Source organism: Etheostoma cragini, chromosome 23 (assembly GCF_013103735.1).
Source record: "Etheostoma cragini isolate CJK2018 chromosome 23, CSU_Ecrag_1.0, whole genome shotgun sequence".
Lineage (NCBI taxonomy): Eukaryota > Metazoa > Chordata > Actinopteri > Perciformes > Percidae > Etheostoma > Etheostoma cragini.
In genome coordinates, this window is record NC_048429.1 from 11,586,517 (window position 1) to 11,595,308 (window position 8,792).

Consider the following 8,792-nt stretch of genomic DNA (forward strand, 5'->3'; position numbering starts at 1 on the left):
TCTTATGTGTGTCAATGCAGCTCAGACTAAAACAAGCAAGAAATAAGACACACGAACCCTCATATAGCTATCAATTGCCAATATTACTGTACAGTCAAATGGCACAACATGAAATGTCTTTGATTGGCTTTGAATTACCTATCATGTATCAACCAAAGTCTTGGCAGTGAGAGCCACCAAGAGATCCAGATATTTATCTTTTTATGTTTGTTGATGTGGCGGTGCTGGGATTCCGAGGAGCCTCGCAGAGGTGTCATGGGAGAGATTCAGTTGAACATCTGTGATGGGAGGTGCCCACTTAATAACCTCAGTGACATCCTCTCTCTCTTACTCACCCCTCTTTCTTTACTGTGTATCAAAGCCAGGTTTGTACATGGCTCTTTTGATTCTTAACATGGTTTACTTATATTACAGCCTGTTTTAGTGCTAAGAAAACTCAAATGTTTTTCAGCAGTTGCAATAAAAATAAAATTTATTCAGAATATTCCTTGTACAATTATGTAAACGGCACTGTAACGGCACTTTCTACATATATATATATATATATATATATATATATATATATATATATATATATATATATATATATATATATATATATATATATATATATATATATATATATATAGCAACGTTGTGACATCACCAGGAAGTCCTGATGGCTTGTTTCTGAATACAGGCTTCATTGTTCTCTGTGAATTGAGCAATTTGATACTTTCACAGTATTTATACAGCCCCTTCAACGTGCTTCATAAAACAAGACACACACAATAAGGGACCTTTAAAATTATATGGTAGCAAAATAGCCACTGACATGGCTGAGGTCCCACTTATAGAAACAAGGTGGATGCCAGCAATGGATTTTTGGTTGTGAGAGCACTAGATAACTGTAAGCGCCGGTTGAGAGAAGTTAATGGAGAGACAGAAAGAGACAACTTAGCTCTGTTTGCTCATCGGTAAGCAAATGTTGTTTTTGTGTGTTTTATTTGTACACTTGGTGTGTTTGAAAAGCTCTCAGCGTAGGTTTAGGTTGTAGATGCTTACGAATGCAAAAAGTCATAAGCCAGAAATCTCTTTTCCATTGATGTATCTTTCAAAAAGTGGTGAATTTTATCTTCTCTAGAGTAATGATGTAAAAACATAAATTTCTCTTCATAAAGTTTGTGTGCAGCTTTATGATTTGGGGATTCGGTTCAGAACTACTTTGATGTCATGAAAGGCAACATGAAAGAGTTTTTACCTTTAAACCACATTCTTGATGTAAATGCATCAAGACACATTGTTTTTGACCTACTCACATCTTCCTGACTAGATTCAACATTTCTTAAAAAGTCAACAAACAAGGGATTCTGTGTTTGCTTTAGTTAGACTTATAGCTGGTGTGACGGAGTTCCCCAGGGACCTGTCTCGGGGCCCCAGAACATGTGAAATAGTTAGAACTTGAGCCAGGTGTGTCACAGCAATGCTTTTAATTCCTGCCTGAGCCCTCTTGCATGCTGCGTGTAATTGATCATTATAAATCATTTTATATAATGAAAGTTAGGCGTGTAATGGGGTCAGAGGGCTTAGGGCAGGGGAAGGATCTAAAGCTATGTTTATCATGCACATGGAGAGGCTCAAATTTCATACGTAACAGTTACTCTTTCAGTGACTTAAATATGTAATCCACCTTGATCTAATGTTGTCATATATTGAAATGATGTACATAACACACATTATTGTCATCAAGACAGTGTATGTGCTTTTATCCTTTTCACAGATGTGGAACTGATGTCATCTTAACAGCACACAATTTCTATGCATCTTAAAGGCCTAATCCTCAATTTACCATGACCGGCATTTCATATCTTTAATATTTTAGTTTGGTAGAAAGGTGGTGCCGAGGATGGACACATGAATTTGATATTCCCATGATTGTTGTTGTTTGATTGCTGTTTTATTGTTCGTCCATGGAATGTGTCAGACCAGTAGGGGATAAAGTCAAACGTGAACCATGCACCAGGAAAATAATCCAGATGTTTACAACTGCGGGTTTCTGTCCTTTGTTGCATTTCTGCATGTTTGCATTTCTGTCTTTGACAGTACATAGTAGCATTAAACAGGAAAGAACAGGAGACAGATGACAATGATGAAAGTCCTAGGGTTAACCCAGGATGTTGCAGGAATGTTTTATGCACATCTACTATCATCTGTCATACACACAGTGAGATGAAAGACGTCAGTACCTTGTAATCAGTTTTAATGTCTGATAGTAATGACATTATTTCATTCTTAGACACTGATTGTATTTAAAGCTGCAGCGCCCCTCAATGTTCCAGTTTTTCCATTGTTATTAAGGAAACTTTTGTTGCACTAAGCAATGCTGTTGCAGAATAACATTTAGGACTTTCATCATTGATTTGAACACTTCTACAACTGAATACAACTTTGAAGGCAAATCCCAACTTTACCTCTAATGTCAGTTTTGCACAAGATGGAAACACAGTCTTTCATCTGATTTAAAACAATATGATGAAATAGAAAAATGTCAAAGGTTTTGTTAAAACCTTTATAATTGGTTCTGAGGGGTTTCATCTGATGTAACATTGTGAAGGTATATGTATATAGCAATAAAGCCAAAAGCTGTAATGGTTTCTCTTTGGTCCGTGCGCAGATAAACATGCTCAAATATCCATATGTTCAGTGCTTCCTCTAGTGACATTAATATGTAGTGTTGGGCCAATTCTGTTGTAGTAAGGCTCATTTTTTTCCAATCAAACAAACTCATGCAAATCTACAGACTAGACGTGTGTAAACTAATGTATGTGACTAAGTTAAACACCTGAGCTAATGATGTACATATAGCAAGTGGGCATCGGCCCTAAGTATAAGGCCAACACTAACTGTAAACATGCAGCATCTTTTTGGCAGTCATATTATGCCACAAAATGATTAGATACAGTTTTTGGGACCAGGATGTTGGTGTGCAAACTGGAAAAGCAAGTCTGAAAGAAACATGCAAGATGAAGGGTGACAGGTTTATCTTAAAATACATCATTTTTCAAAGGAATGAAGATAAGGATGGCCCTCTACACCCCCCCCCCCCCCCCCCCCCCCCCCCCCCCTTCCAACTCTGTTTTTGTCTCTCCTTTAGCATGAAATGTCTTTTATTCTGTCACACATAAAACACACATACACACACAATTGCATTAGCACACAATCAACAGAATGCATTTATTTAACTTTATCTTAAAGAAACACATGTGAAATAGCAGTAGCACATATGGTGCTCATTTCTGCACCAGTGGCCTAATGCTCTTAAGTCCGTTCTTTGTTGTGAGCATCATTGTTTTAAAGGGGCAGACAAAGCGGGCTGAGTCCCCGTACTGCTGTTCCATAGCAGAAAGTAGAACACTGAGGCTATTGTTTATGTCACCTCCTAACTCCCTGCATGCCTACTAAAATTGCTGACAGACAAAAGGTCACAAATTGCAGGGCTGAATTTGGTAAAGAGAACCAAACATGATACCAGACTTTTATCAATATCCTTGGTGCTTGATGCATCATGCATCACTGAGGTCATGGCCATTTTCTTTCAATTTGGGGTTGTCACCAACCATTGCATAATTAAAAATCTGCAATTGAGAGTAGTTTGATGATTCCCCATATTTGATTATAATTTGACTATAGGCTAAATGTTACCATTAGTATCATCATTATGTTTGAGTCACAGAAGCATAGCATCTGATAATCGGCTTGTTAAACATTTGCCACTGTTCTGTAGATATGTCCAGAATCTTTAAAATAATCTTCTAACCTTGTAGATGAAAATAAATCTTTAAAAAATATATATAAAGTAAAAATTCTGTTCCACAATAATAATAAAAATGAAAAAAAAAAAATTGACCACAAAAAACAGCATTAATATTTTCCAATACTGCAGCGGTATTTTTAAAACTTGTCCTGTTTATGATCAAATTACTGCACAAAGGACATTCCCATCAGTCTCTTCTTTGTGTTTTGTGCTACTCAAAAAATGTTAGCATGCTAACACGCTAACTTAGATGGTAACTATGGTTAACATTACCTGGTCAACATCAGCATGTTAGCATCATCATTGTGAGCATGCTTAAGTCAGCATTAGCTAAGTACAGCTTCACAGAGAAATTGGCATTACATCAAACTTGTTAAAAAAAAACAGGATTACCAACTTTCACCCTCTGTCACTGGCATTTTTCAGTTTATAGTGTGTAAAAGACACAAATCATGTCAAATGTATTATTACAAGGATTTTTAGGTTTTGCTGCTGTAATTCTCCCTTATGACATTTTTTAATAGAGCATGTGATGACAATACTCTTCAATAATCATTGCTGCAGTTAGATAAACCATAATTACTTTCAGCATTAAGAAAATCATAAGGCCTCTCTTCTCTATTTAAAGGGCCAGTTCACCCAAATTACTTCTAAAATTACTGTATTAACATTTAGTTGTATCTATACATCCAGATAGCTCTTTTTTAGGTTTGTAAATGAAGGGAATTGCATTTGCATTAAAATCTGCATAATTAGATTCAAGGTAAAAACTAGTATAGTCACCACCACATTAACGTTATAGCTTTGAGGCCTTCCTGTGAGCTCTTTTTTTTGTCCCAAGATTAAAATTTGATGTGATCTCTCTTGACAGATTATTTTCTTTCAGAGGACCACCGAGGACAAGCAAAAAGGGCACTTTTCAGCCTCAAGTCACTTTCGCTGTGAGAGTTTACTTGACAAGTTCTTCTCAAAGTTGACACTTTTGGACTCAGGCAGGCATTGTGAGAGCACTCAGAGTGGTAGTTTACCCTTTTAAGAGCAGATTGGAGCGGACATCAGCCAAGACTAGATGTGCGGTTATGTCTTAAAAGGGAGGGGCTTGAACGGGTGTTCAGTTTTTTTTTTATCATTGAGTGTAGTGGAGGACTGACTGCAGACTGGCTCCATCTCCTCTCCTCTCACTCGACTAAAGAGCTCTACTTTGTCCCGTTAAAATCCACAGGTAAGCGCAAACACTTTGAACTGCCTGCAAACTTAACTCTATCTTTACAGACGTGAGTAGGAAGAAAGTTCCCGACGCCCCGGATGCTTTAGCTAATGAAAATGCATTTTTGACGATAGGAGATTATCACATTATCACTGTGCGCATGGGCTGCTGCTGAATACTTTTCAGGATATCTTGGCTGTAAGCCGCTTCCTCTTTGTGCTTCAACGGTTCACTAACGGCAACGTAAACTCATGATTGTGAGCTATAATAAACTTTTCTATGGGCCGAGTAGTGACGCTGTCATGTAAATGTTGTGTTAACCGCGGGACAACACAAAGAAAAGCATATCTCCTGCAATGTGCGCTCAGACGACCGGGGGGGGGGGGGGTCCAGCCCAACTTTAAACGCGACAGTTACCGTAAAATGCTAACGTTACATGTAGATGGTGTAGCCTACAAAGTTGGCTACAGGCAAGTTAAGGGTCCCTTATGGCTACCAGCACAACACATGCCCCTTAAAAGAAGTTCAAATTTGACCATGATGTCATGTTGAGATGCAGAAGCTAATTGCCCTTTGGTTTGTAAGCGTTAAACACATCTAGCATCTCCCTGCAGATGAAGCCATGGGGCAGTCTTGCAAAAAGCCTGCTCACTCTTCAGATAAATCCACTTCTCATCATTTCGAGGTATCACATTCTTTGCAATCCTACCACCCCTGAGGAAAAAAGGCTCTTTTCAACTCTTATTGTACTTGTGTTAGGCCAGCAAGTCTTTTGATCTCGGCTTTATTACATAGTAGTATCTGTTAAATGGAAGCAAGTAAAATTGAAGGTGGGGGGGCTGCAGAGGGTAGATCTCTAGGTCTTTTTTTAAATATTTTCAGGGCAGAGACAGCATAGTAATTGTCCATGAAACTGTATCTGATAAGTTGTGCAGTGTTTGGAAAACACGTGGAGAGTGCCCTCCACTCCTTATAAGGTGCAAGCCCAACCTGGTGACAGGTGATTAGAATAACCTCTGGAATGCAATACATAACAGTCTTCTAGCACAATGGTTCCCAACACTTTTTTTCTGATGGACCCCCACAGTCCTGTCAGATGAAATGAAGTAGGCCTATACTTTCTTGGACACCTCCCGTCACGATCAAAATGTGTTCATTTGGATTGATTTCAAACTGGATGTTTTTCTACTGTATTATACAAAAGTGGAGAACAACTTGATCTTCAATTTGAGCTGAATGTTAATTTGTTGGTTTGTTACATTTACATTTGTACTACAAAGTAGCTGGATATTTCAGCCATGTAACCATTACTTTTAGCTAATTATTTTAAATGTTTATTTCATTAATTTTAGCTTATTCTTTTAGCCATTTATCTATTACTTTAGGCTCACAGTTTAAACTTTCCACTTTTCAATATTCCATTACTTTTAGCTAATTATTTCAGCTGTTTATCCAGGACATTTCCCACTACTTTTAGCTTTTTAACATTTCACCGCAACTTTTAGCTACCTATTTCCACCAGTTAACTACTATTTTAAGTTAATTATTTCAGCTGTTTAACCTTAATTTTAAGCTAACAATTTCAACTGTTTACCAATTTCTTTAAGCTAACTATTTCAACAGTTTATCCAGGATAAAGTAGGACCTTCAACTATTTTCCACAACTTTTAGCTTTTTCACCATATCACTAATACTTTCAGCTAAATATTCCAAGCACACTATTAAAATATAGTCATTTGACTGGTTGTTTCCCAGGAGGGTGCCTGCCTGTATACGTGAATGGTACAGTCTTTATAAACATTATCTTTTTAATAAACTTTCTGTACACTTACAAAGTTATCCATGCTTCGGTTTACATGTAGGGACCCTCATTATGCTACCGTGAAGTTTGGTGCTATTTTGAGCCTTGTTAGTGGTATAGATATAGCAATTTCTTTTTACGACTCGGAACAAAGTGTGTTATTAACCGTTAGGTTCATTTAGTGCCGGATTTGTCCTTTAACTGCTTGCACGCTAACTACTTTTCACGCGCTCTCAATCCCAACATGAAGTGTTCAGGTGTTACAGCTAACTCAATGCAGATTTTTAAAATCAAATCCTGTCAAATCTTTTCAATTAAGATGAGCCCTCTCAATCTTTTCAAATACTCCATAGCAACTACATAAGTATTTCCTCAGAAAAAAGCACCCCTAATGGGAATCACCACACTAGGAGTTTTTTTTTAGTTTTTCACACACGCATACCCTCACTCTGAAACACACAGCAAACTGCGGGCTTTACACAAAAATGCATGTAGTGCCTTGTAGTATACATAGAAGGGGATTTTATAATTGGCACGATATGATATGGGTGCAGCAGAATCTAGAGGTAATTGCACAGAGTGATAACAGGGGTTTGGCAGTGTGGGGCGAGGGCCAGGGTTAGGGCTGGGCGGGCAGGATGTAGGGAACACTGCCATGCATTTCCGGAGTCTGGCTCTGGACTGCACAGTGCGGTAAAGGCTTCCAGTTACTGTACGCTGGCTCCCTCTCCTTCTCCCTCCCTTCTCTCATACACTTGATTTAAGTTAAATGTTGGATCAGGTAATTATTGTTCCTCATTCTCAACATGTGCTAAAGCATTGGGCATTCATGGATCTATCACTGTGCAGTTATGTGTTAATATATATGCAGTATATGTGTGTGCATTGTTATAGTTTGTCCTTAGATACTCACAATTCACCACAGTATCAAGTTCCAAAGCAAGAATCCAGAGTTTCCTTGCAAGGCAATGGTTTCTTACCACCACTGAGCTAAAGCAGCCAAGCAAGTGGCAAACTGAATTTGAATAGAATGGAAAACTGGCAGAGGCGATTTTCTAACACACATGATTAGACCGTACTGCTCTTTTTTTTAAATAGTTGTTTACCTATACTGTGTTCAGTTTGTAGGTGTTCCAAATGTGTTTGGTTTCCAGTGATGGCATGCTGACATGTCAGACCAAACATGCATTGTTTCTGCACAGCAGGTGCCAGAGTTATTTTCTGGTTTCTTCTCATAACAGACCAGTGGAACTATGTCAAGCATGTTTCCTGTGTTCTGGTCTTTGGCTTACTTTTATGCAGATTAGTTTGTTCTCAGAATATGGTTTTAGACAGAGATGCTTCATCACCATGCCTGCAGAACCACAAGCAAAATGAGTGCTTTCTGTTTATCAACATCATCATTGTTGCCTCGCATAAAGTTAGTTGTGGCTTCTGGACAACAGCAGGAGTAGGACATGGTTCAGCTCATTTGAAGTAATTGCGATGGTTGTGCAGCTAGCGCTGCTACTCTGGCCCTGGACCAGAGCCCCACAGCATACTTGTTCTGTTCCCCCTCGCTTTTGAATTCGATAGCATGTAATTTGAATGCGCTGCATCCAGAACCACACACTAAGTTGTATAATATGGTGAGCTTGGATGGACAGGCAGATCTCGAGTTGGAAAATAATCCTTAACTCTTTCACTGGGTAGCGAGGGTCAACAAGTAATAGGCAAAAACTGGGAGCCCTTCTTAATTGCTCGTAAAGTCACACAGAGGCATAAAATCTTTTGAGGATACTGAAATATTTATGTCCTGAATATTATGCTGTCAGAGTTTTGCAGATGTTTGTTGTATACATCTAAAATTCCTGTTATTTGCCATTTTAAAAAGCAAAACCTCTTTCCTTGTTATGCAGCCAAGCTGACATGTAACAGTAGTGTAGGGGAATATTCACGGTGCTCTTGGATGTTCTAGGGTTTGTTCACTGCACAGTCTCTTGAGCAAGCAA

General features: G+C 38.4%; 1 protein-coding gene across 11 annotated transcripts in view; it reads left to right on the forward strand.

The window, feature by feature from the left end:
- Window positions 1-4,694: 4,694 nt before the first annotated feature.
- The window catches only part of cald1a (caldesmon 1a), a 58,323-nt gene continuing 54,225 nt past the window's right edge, over window positions 4,695-8,792 (forward strand). For 2 of the 11 annotated variants that reach the window (XR_004655447.1, XM_034863295.1), the window contains exon 1: window positions 4,695-5,015. The gene's annotated coding sequence lies outside the window, so the exon portion shown is untranslated. The remainder of the gene's footprint in view (window positions 5,016-8,792) is intronic. The other 9 variants (XR_004655446.1, XM_034863289.1, XM_034863294.1 and 6 more) reach the window with 7 other exon arrangements.